The 10,660-nt window shown below is 36.2% G+C and overlaps 1 long non-coding RNA gene across 1 annotated transcript; it reads right to left on the bottom strand.

Moving 5' to 3' along the window:
- Nucleotides 1-7,250: 7,250 nt before the first annotated feature.
- Nucleotides 7,251-7,986, bottom strand: LOC107816680 (uncharacterized). Its single transcript, XR_001655020.2, has 3 exons — nucleotides 7,753-7,986; nucleotides 7,551-7,641; nucleotides 7,251-7,420 (listed from the first exon to the last, which is right to left on the bottom strand). It is a non-coding gene; the product is annotated as an uncharacterized LOC107816680 (long non-coding RNA).
- Between the last annotated feature and the right edge of the window lie 2,674 nt (nucleotides 7,987-10,660).

The following is a 10,660-nucleotide window of genomic DNA, read 5'->3' as shown; positions in this document are numbered from 1 at the left end:
ATGTGAAGAAGAAGGATGGTACTATGCGGATGTGCATCGACTATAGGCAGTTGAACAAAGTTACAATCAAGAACAAATATCCTTTGTCGCGCATCGATGATCTCCTTGACCAGCTTCAGGGAGTGAGGGTATTCTCTAAGATTGATTTGAGGTCCGGGTATCACCAATTGAAGATTCGGGACTCGAATATTCTAAAGACGGCATTCAGGAACCGTTATGGTCATTATGATTTCCTTGTGATGTCTTTTGGGCTGACCAACTCCCCAACAACGTTCATGCATCTGATGAATAGTGTATTTCAGCCTTATCTCGACTCATTTGTCATAGTATTCATTGATGATATCCTGATGTACTCTCGTAGCCACGAGAAGCATGCCCAGCATTTGAGGATTGTGTTGCAGCGGTTGAGGGAGGAGAAGCTTTAGGCCAAGTTCTCCAAATATGAGTTTTGGCTTAATTCAGTGGCGTTCTTGGGGCACGTGGTGTCCAGTGAGGGGATACAGTTAAATCCAAAGAATATGGAGGCAGTTCAGAGTTGGCCCAGACCGTCCTCAACTACGCAGATTCGGAGCTTTCTTGGCTTGGCCGGTTATTATCGTTGCTTCGTGGAGGGTTTCTCGTCTATTGCATCGCCTTTGACCAAATTGACCCAAAAGGGTGCTACTTTCAGGTGGTCGGATGAGTGTGAAGAGAGCTTTCAGATGCTCAATACTACCTTCACCACAACTCCGGTTCTAGTTTTGCCTTCAGCTTCAGGCTCTTATACAGTGTATTGTGATGCTTCTCGGATCGATATTGGGTGTGTCTTGATGCAGGAGGGCAGAGTGATTGCTTATGCTTCGCGTCAGTTGAAGCCTCATGAGAAGAACTACCATGTTCATGAATTGGATTTGGCTGCCATCGTTCATGCATTGAAGATTTAGAGGCATTATCTCTATGGCGTGTCTTGTGAGGTATTTACGGATCATTGGATCCTCCAGCACTTGTTCAAATAAAAGGATCTAAATTCGAGGTAGCGGAGATGGTTGGAGCTGCTAAAGGACTATGATATTACTATTTTGTATCATCCCGGGAAGGCCAATGTGGTGACCGATGCCTTGAGTAGAAAGGCAGTGAGTATGGGTAGCCTTGCATTCATTCCTGTTGGTAAGAGACCTCTTGCAGTTAATGTTCAGGCCTTGGACAACCAGTTCGTGAGATTAGAAGTTTCAGAGCCCAGCTGGGTTCTAGCTTGTGTGGTTTCTCGGTCTTCCTTATATGATCGCATTAAAGAGCACCATCATGATGATCCCCATTTGCTTGTGCTTAAGGACATGGTTCAGCACGGTGATACTAGGGATGATACTATTGGGGATGATCGGGTGTTGAGGATATAGGGTCAGATTTGTGTGACTAATGTAGATGGGCTACGTGAGTTGAATCTTGAGGAGGCCCACAGTTTGCGGTATTCCATTCATCCAGGTGTCGCAAAGATGTACCAGGACTTGAGGAAATATTATTGGTGGAGGAGAATGAAGAAGGATATAATGGGGTTAGTAGCTCGATGCCTAAATTGTCAGCAGGTGAAGTATGAGCATCAAAGACCGGTCGGATTGCTTCAGAGGCTTGAGATTCTGTAGTAGAAGTGGGAGCGTATCACCATGGATTTTGTAGTTGGGATCCCACGGACTTCGAGGAAGTTTGATGCTATCTGGGTGATTGTGGATCGGCTGACCAAGTTCGCGCACTTATTCCAGTTGGGACTACATATTCTTCGGAGCGGTTGGCTGAGATTTACATCCGCGAGATTGTTCGCCTTCATGGTGGCACTATTCAGATATTGGAGGACATGATACGCATTTGTGTCATAGATTTTGGGGGTTCTTGGGATCAGTTTCTGCCGCTCACGGAGTTTGCCTAAAACAATAGCTACCAGTCGAGCATTCAGATGGTTCCGTATGAGGCTTTGTATGGAAGACGATGTCAATCTCTGGTGGGTTGGTTTGAGATGGGTGAGGATAGGCTATTGGGTACTGACTTGGTTCAGGATGCTTTGGACAACGTTAAATTGATTAGAGATCATCTTCGCACGATGCAGTCTAGACAGAAGAGTTATGCTGATAGAAAGGTTCGTGATGTCTCTTACATAGTTGGGGAGAAGGTACTACTCAAGGTTTCACCCATGAAGGGTGTTATGAGGTTCAGGAAGAAGGGAAAGTTGAGCCCTCGGTATATTGGGCCGTTTGAGGTACTTTAGAGGATTGGAACGGTGGCTTACAAGCTTGCCTTGCCGCCTAGTTTGTCGAGTGTGTATCCAGTATTTCATGTTTCTATACTCCGGAAGTATGTCGATGATCCATCTCATGTTTTGGATTTCAGCACGGTTTAGTTAGATAGTGATTTGACTTATGATGTGGAGCCGGTTACAATTATGGATCGACGGGTTCGAAAGTTGAGGTCAAAGGACATAGCTTCAGTAAAGGTGTAGTGGAGAGGTCAGCCATTTGAGGAGGCTACTTGGGAGACCGAGCGGGAGATTCGGAGCAGATATCTACGCCCATTTGAGACTCCAAGTATATTTCTAGACCCGTTCGAAGATGAATATTTATTTAAGAGGGGGAGGATGTAACGACCTGGTCGGTCGTTTTGAAAGTTGTAGCCCCGTTCCCCCCATTTACTGCTCATTTTATACTTTATAGTTGTTATGTAGCTTGTTGGAGTAGTTGGTTTGGGTCCGGAAAGATTTCGAAATGAGTTGAGACACTTAGTCTCAAGATAGGAAGCTTAAGTTGAAATGGTTGACCAGATGTTGACTTATGTGTAAACGACTTCGGAATGGAGTTTTGATAGTTCTGTTAGCTTCGTCGGGTGATTTTCTTCTTAGGAGTGTGTTCGAATTGTGATTTGTAGGTCCATAGTTGAATTAGGCTTGAAATGGCGAAAATTGGAAATCTGGAAGTTTGATCGAGAGTGGACTTTATGGTTACCGGGCTCCGATTGGGGTTCCAGGAGTTGGAGTAGGTCTGTGGTGTCATTTGTGACTTTTGTGCAAACTTTGAGGTCAATCGAATGTGATTTGATAGGTTTCAGCGTCGTTTGTAGAAGTTGGAATTCCTTAGTTGAGATAGGCTTGAATCGGGGTGTGATTCATGTTTTGGATGTTGTTTGATGTGATTTGAGGGCTCGACTAAGTTCGTATGATATTTTGGGACTTGTTGGTACATTTGATTGAGGTCCCGGAGGCCTCGAGTGAGTTTCGGATGGGTAACAGATTAATTTTGGACTTGGTGTTATGGCTGAAGATTTGCTAATGTCTATATCTGGTTTCTTTATACGCGATCGTGTGGATAGGTCCGCGATCGTGTAGGCTTGTTTGGGGCAGTGGTGATTTTTACTCTATGCACTCACAAGAGGGGGTACGCGATCGTGTAGGTTGGCCAGGCTGTGCATCGCGAACACGAGGGCATAGCCACGTTCGCGAAGACGAGAGGGGAAGTTGGTTCACACGCAGTTATGCTTTGCGATCGCGTGAGGGTGGACGTGATCGCGTACCTCTGAAGGAGCAGAGTTTCGCGTTCACATGGAGGACTCCGCGTTCGCATAAGGTTAATTTGTGGGAGCAACATTTTGTGCTTTGCGATCACGTGGGATTTGCCGCGATCGCGATGAAGGATGACTGGGCAGAAACTTAAATATTTCAAAACGAGGGTTTGAGTTCATTTTCACAATTTGCTTTTGGGAACTCGGTGGGAGGCGATTCTTGGAGAGAGTTTCAAGTGGGTGATTGGGGTAAGTGATTCTTACTTAGTTTTGGTTAAATTCCATGTTTATGTCTTTGATTTTATCATTTAATTAGTGATTTGGGGTGGAAAATTGGGGGGAAATGGAGGAAAGTTCTTAGGCCAAATTTTGAGGAATTGATCTAGATTTTCATATAGAATTTGAGGAATTTTAGTATGGGTGGACTCGTGGTTGAATGGGTGTTCAGATTTTGTGACTTTTTTCAGATTCTGAGGCGTAGGCCCGGGGGTGACTTTTGAGTTGACTTTTTGACTTTTGATTAAGAATTTAGCATTTTTATATGGAATTGATTCCTATAGCTTGAGTTGATCGTATCGAAATTTTTGTGGCTAGGTTCGAGGCATTCAGAGGCTGTTTCGCGAGGCAAAGGTGTGTTTTAGTAGAGATTTGTGCGATTTGAGATAAGTAATACTTCTAAACTTGGTGTTGAGGGTATGAAACCCCGAATTACGTATTATGTAATTGATGTTGAGGTAACGCGCATACTAGGTGATGGGCGTGTGGGCATGCACCGTAGAAATGGTAATTTAGTAGATTCCACGAAACTGTGTAGCTATCTTATCTAAACATTTTTACTGTACATTATGGGTTAGAGCACTTGAGCTGTAATTTATGTTAGAAATCATGTTTAGGCTATATGCTGGCACTATTGGGACCTACAGTGGTCGTTCTTTGTTGTTGAGTTATTTGCTTAATTATAGTTATGTACTCAGTCGCATTCATCATTTCATTTCATATCTCAGCCTCTGATATTGTATATTGTCACATCTCGCATCATTGATTAGGGCTGCTTAGTATGAGCATTGTGAGCCCGAGAGACTAGAGATCGTTATAATGTTTGTTTTTTACTTGGACTCCATGAAAGAACAAAATTACAGGGATTATTTATTAACTTTGATTCCAAAAAAAAAAAAATACACTGAACAACTTCAACAAGAGAGAAAAAAATTTTAATATATTTATGGACAAGTTATTAATTGTTTAAATCATGTTTAGGGTATTGATCTAATCAATTAAATCTTAGCCATTAATTTTAACTTATGCCATGTGCCCCTAATCTAAACTAGAACTTGGGAAAATGGAGAGGATTCGGATCCCTTTTATCGTGCTTTGAGGTAACGTTTTGGACTCCCAGTGAAAGACGTAAGGGCATCTCCAACCCTTGCACCATTTTTTATACCAAAATGGTGCAAATTAACTCTAACCCATTACACTATTATTTATATCAAAAAGGAATATTCCTTTTATATTCCTCTCTCTCTTCTATATTATATTATTTTCTTTATAAAAGAAATCCTTTCTTTTTTCTTTTTTTACATATTTATCACATATAATTCATATTTCTTTTTTATATAACTATTTAATATAAAATTATTTTATACCTTTGATTTTTAACTAATATAAATTATAAGTAAATATTATACATTATACATATTAATGTATAATTCAAATAAAAATAAACTCATTGATAAGATAAAATAAAATAAATATTACATTATGGTAAAATTTATTGTCGAATTTTTACATAAATATTCAACTTACAAGATTAGTATGTCACTCCCATAAATGCTCCATTAATGCATTATAAAGTGCAAAATGAGCATCTTTGTCTTTAATATTTTTGTGCCGGTCTAAAAATTATTCAAATCGGTAATTTTCATCTACTACCATTTCTACTAAATTTAAATGAGGATTTTGCAGGTGATTCCACATTATCACAATGACCTATTGGGGTGAAGAAAGCAAAATTGAAGAGAAAAATAGATTCTATTGATGATCCAAATATTCGTGAATTTATTCGACAAGAACAAAAACGAATACGGATAAAAGAAGTCAACAATTTCAACAGTCACAACCACAATAATCCTTTGCCCCATACACTCAATATTTTAATGATATTGGTGGATCTGGAAGCGGCCTTCCATAGTACTAGATTATTGTTGTAATTTTCTCATCCCATTATGTTATTTAATGTATTTTCAATTTTAATCTATATCAGTCGCTACTGTATTAAATATTTATTTTTTATGATAATCAATGAAAATTGTGTTATTTATTAACAACATATTATATTTCAAATTTGTACTTTTTATTTTTTTGTTGGTTATATATTTTTATACAATTATAACTTATAATTTTATATAAAAATAAAATATACAAAAATTAATTTATAAAAAATTATACACCAAAATTAAAATATATAATTAATATTACATAAATAGTTTTACATAAAAACTATATGTAATTATAAAATTATAATATGTTAAATTAAAAGTGTTATATAATAAAAGATAATAATAAAATAATGATGAATAATAATGGTATTGATGAATAGTGTTATACCAAATTTAGTGTAACACTATTCACACACCAAAATGGTATAAGAAATAATGTTAGGTTGGAGTAAAAAAATACCAAATCTTACACTAAAATGGTGTTTGGTGTCAAAATTGGTGTTGGGTTGGAGATGGTCTAACGGTTGTTTATTAATTAATAAGGAATTGAATGAGATGCGTAGGGTTGTCAATATAGGCTTGGCCCATTGGGCCAGCTCAACCCAGCCCGTGATTTAGCAGGGTTAGGCTAGAGTTTTTGAGCCACATTTAAAAATGAGGCTTTTAAGCCTGGCCCGAATAAGCCTGTGGCCCGTGAGGCTTGACTGAGGTTGGGCTGGGCCGGCCCATGGGCCTAATAAAAATAATTATTTAAAATATATAAAATATAAAAAGTATACTGCCTCCAGCGATGCAAAGTAAGAATTGGATCTTTAATTAGTGGAACCAAAGCTTGATCTTGAGAAGTTCCAAGAGATGGATGTTGTCATGTATTGGATGGACCATTCTAGAAAATATCCCGATCTTTCAGTGATGGCGCGTGATGTACTTAGTATTCCTATTACCACTGTAGAATCGGAATCAACATTTAGCATTGGTGGGCGTGTTCTGTCAAAGTACAGAAGTTGCATCCATCATGAAAATGTCCAAACACTTATTACTACTCGAAATTGGTTGTACGACTTTTCCCACATTCAAACTGGTAATATTTTTTTATGTGAATTTGAATATTATTAGTTTTAAAATTCAATTATTCTTAATAATTAACTAATTAATATTGCATATGAATTGTAGATGTAGATAAAAGTAAAGATGTTAAGACAACCTTGTCTCAAGTGGATTCAAATGTGTTTCATGAAGATGAGGTATTGGATATCCCATAAGCGTCATGGACGTTTTCTTGAATAGTTTATTTTGAGTTTTGACTTTTACTAAATGAACTATAATCTTGTCTTTTACTTTTTTAGTGTTTATTGTGATATATTGGAACAATAAAAAAAGTGATTAAGTTTCGCAAAATTTTTCCAATAAGACATCACCTTGCTAATTCTCAGCTTTATATATAAATAAATATATAGATGTGTAATGGTGAGGCAATTTACAATCGAATACTCAGACTGAGGTTATATTTAAACATTGTAACAGAGGGGTAATTAAATATTATCCTTTTCCGATTTATAGTAAACGTAACATTTCAAAACTCAAACAGCCTGTAGATGCCATTTTGTTCCATCTCATCCCAAATTTCCGGAAGTATTTCCCATGCCCATCCTCAGCAGCCCTAAAAGCAATTGTCACCACATCGTCTGCGCACACATGAGGGAGTTTACAGTTTAGCAATTTTTCAGGAATAAAATAAAAGAAGAAGTAGTAGATGAAGAAGAAAGAAAGAAAAATGAATGAAATCAGTAAATTAAGGGTCTCTTAGAATCATACTAATGACTTCTCATATTTGGATATGGTGAAGGATTGGTATTGCTCCAAGTCACCCTGTTACTGCGACCTCGGATTAAATCATTCCTGACTTCTTTTGGCATATGTAGAAATAAACAAGATATAATTAAATAACTAAAAATAAATTCTTTCTTAAAACATAAACTTTTAAATGAGTTGGTCCTACTCTTTAACTAACATTTACCTTGGGATTTTATAGGGGACAACTCCAAGATCCTGGCTTGGCTTTGCAGACACCACTCATCCATTGATAACATGAGAATTATTACAAGAAGACAATAGAAAACAGCAACCTTCTTCATTTCTGGATATTGCAAATTTAACGTGCCGCACTGTTTGTTTCAAGTATAGAGAAGATTTGTTTTTTTGGTGATATGTTAAATTGTAGTTGTGATGAAAAAACTAATCCCACCTAAAATACCCATTTTATTCTGCGTTGCAGTAGTGCTTCTAACGCACTTGGACCAGAGTCAATATAACGAATGTATGAGTGGGACATCTTCGGTCAAAAAAGCTAATTAAGAAGAAAACCCAAAATCTGGTAGTTTTCCAAATGTTAGAAAATAATATTAGAAAGAAAGCTATGAAGCGTGAATAAATTCATTGTCCTTGAAGAGACAGTGTCTATTTTTTTCTAATAACTTAATTGTATAAATACTTTTCTTTTGTACCGATTATCGTGTATAAAATTTAAACTCATTTACATATTCAAGAATACTTGGTGAACTTCACCTATTCTTACATCTATAAATAAGCTATAAATAGTTTCTCGCCAAGCTAATAATAATCTTTGTCCATTTTTTAATTCACCATTGATTTGTGTGACTTTTCCTTCGGTAGACTTATGATGGCAGACTTTTGAGCCACCCAGGAGCACTCATGATTGTAGACTTATGAGTTTTAAAAAAAGGATTTAAAACAAATACACAAGAATGCAAAACTTAAAATTTGAACCAACAACCTAAAATACTTTTTTAATCGGGTCTTTACTAAGATAAAATAAATTTCTTATGTATAAAGATCTTCTCTTTTTTTTTTTAATTATCCTATTTGAGCTATATAATTTCTGACGAAAAAGATTCTATTAAATTTATTTGGACCATGTAACTCCGCCTTGTGCAGTACTAATCGTGAAATAATCTTTATTCATACCGTTTTTTGCTGAAATTTATTTACATCCCCAACTTTGCTGTAAAATCAAACTCCTTCTCCAAGTTTAAACAATAAACATTATTCTGCTCCTATTCGATGCAATGTCTATTTTGCCCTTGATATTTTCATTCCCCTCTTGAGGTAAATTTTTTAAATATTATATATGATGTGTTATTCTTTTTACCTAAGTGATTTACCTATAACCTTTTTATATCTTTATTATGAATTATAATTTAAGTTTATTAAAATTAGAAATCGAATAGTTTTTTTATGAACTTGTTATTAATATTGCATAAAGCAAACCATTAAGTTCTACTTTCTCTTTTTCTATTTTGCAAATTGTGATGACCCAAAATATCATATTTAAATTTAATAATAAATTTTATATTCTAAGACCTCAAAAAGCACTATTTATCATTCCTCGACTTGCGTGCGCAGTCCGTAAAATTTTTCAAAAAGTTTTAAGGTAAAAAATGAATTAAAATGTGAATTAGAGCTTTAAAACTCAATTGAGTTGACTTTGGTCAAGATTTTTAACAAACGGAGTCGGATAAGTGTTTTGACAGTTCCGGTAGGTTCGTATCGTGATTTGAGACTTAGGCATATGCCCGAAATCAAATTCCGAGGTCCCTAGCCCGAGATATGAAATTTTGATAAAAAATTAAAGTTTAAGTTCAAATAGTGACCGGATGTCAAATTATGTGCAAACGACCCCGGAATAGAATTTTGATAATTCCAACAGCTCCATATGGTAATTTTGGACTTAGGAGCATAATTGAAATTTTATTTGAAAGTCCGTAATGAAATTAGGCTTGAAATGCCAAAAGTTGAATTTTTGGGAAGTTTGACCGGTGGTTTGACTTTTTGATATCGAGGTCGGAATCCGATTCTGGAAACTGAAATAGGTCTGTTATATCATTTATAACTTGTGTGCGAAATTTAAAATTATTCCGAATTGATTTGATGTGTTTCGGCACAAGATATAGAATTTAAAAGTTCAAAGTTCATAGATTTTGATTTGAAGTGCGATTCGTCGTTTTGATGTTGTTTGATGTGGTTTGAAGCCTCGACTAAGTTCGTATTTTATTTTGGGACATGTTTCAATAATTGGTTAAGGTCCCGAGGGTCTCGGGTGGATTTCGGAAGGTAAACGGAATGGATTTCGGACAAAGAGGGTTGCTGGAAATTTGCAGAACATTCTGGTGCGTAGAGCCAATTTTGGAAGCTTATATCTCGTAATTCATAAGGAATCGGAAAATTTTCAAAACATGAAAGTTGTAGTCGTTTGATTCTAGTTTCCAGCAAGTTAAACCATTCATTATTTGGACATATGTACAGAAAGTTATGATGGATTGAATGAAGTCTGGTAGAACAGTTTCGCCAGAAATTCCGATGCGTGGTGCCGTCTTTGGAAGCTTATATCTCGCAATTTATAAGGAATCGAAATATTTGCAAAACACGAAAGTTGTAGTCGTTTGATTTTAGTTTCCATAAAGTTAAACGATTTATCATTTGGATATTTGTACATAAACTTAAGGACCAAAAATAGTTATTTCCTTCATTTCATTTTGGATTTTTGGAGCACGGTTCTTGGGCGATTTTTGGGCGATTTTCACGAGAAAATATTGGGGTAAGTGTTCCTTATCCTATATTGTTTATATTTCATGATTTCATACTCATTTACATCATGAATCCGTGAATTTATGGAAGAAAAATCAAGATTTTTTGCAAAATCTTTCAAAAACAAAAATTTAAGATTTGGAGGTCGAGTTGTTATCGGAATTTGATAAAATTGGTATGGGTGGACTCGTAATTGAATGGGTTGGCGGATTTTTTAAGGTTCACCGGATTCCGAGATGTGGGTCCCACGGACAAATTTTGAGCTAATTTCGGATTTTATTAAAAAATATAATATTTTCTTATGAAATTGATTACTATAA

Source organism: Nicotiana tabacum, chromosome 21, assembly GCF_000715075.1.
Source record: "Nicotiana tabacum cultivar K326 chromosome 21, ASM71507v2, whole genome shotgun sequence".
In the NCBI taxonomy this organism is placed as follows: Eukaryota; Viridiplantae; Streptophyta; class Magnoliopsida; order Solanales; family Solanaceae; genus Nicotiana; species Nicotiana tabacum.
The sequence above is the reverse complement of the archived record's forward strand: the minus strand, read 5'-3'. Positions and strand labels throughout refer to the sequence as shown.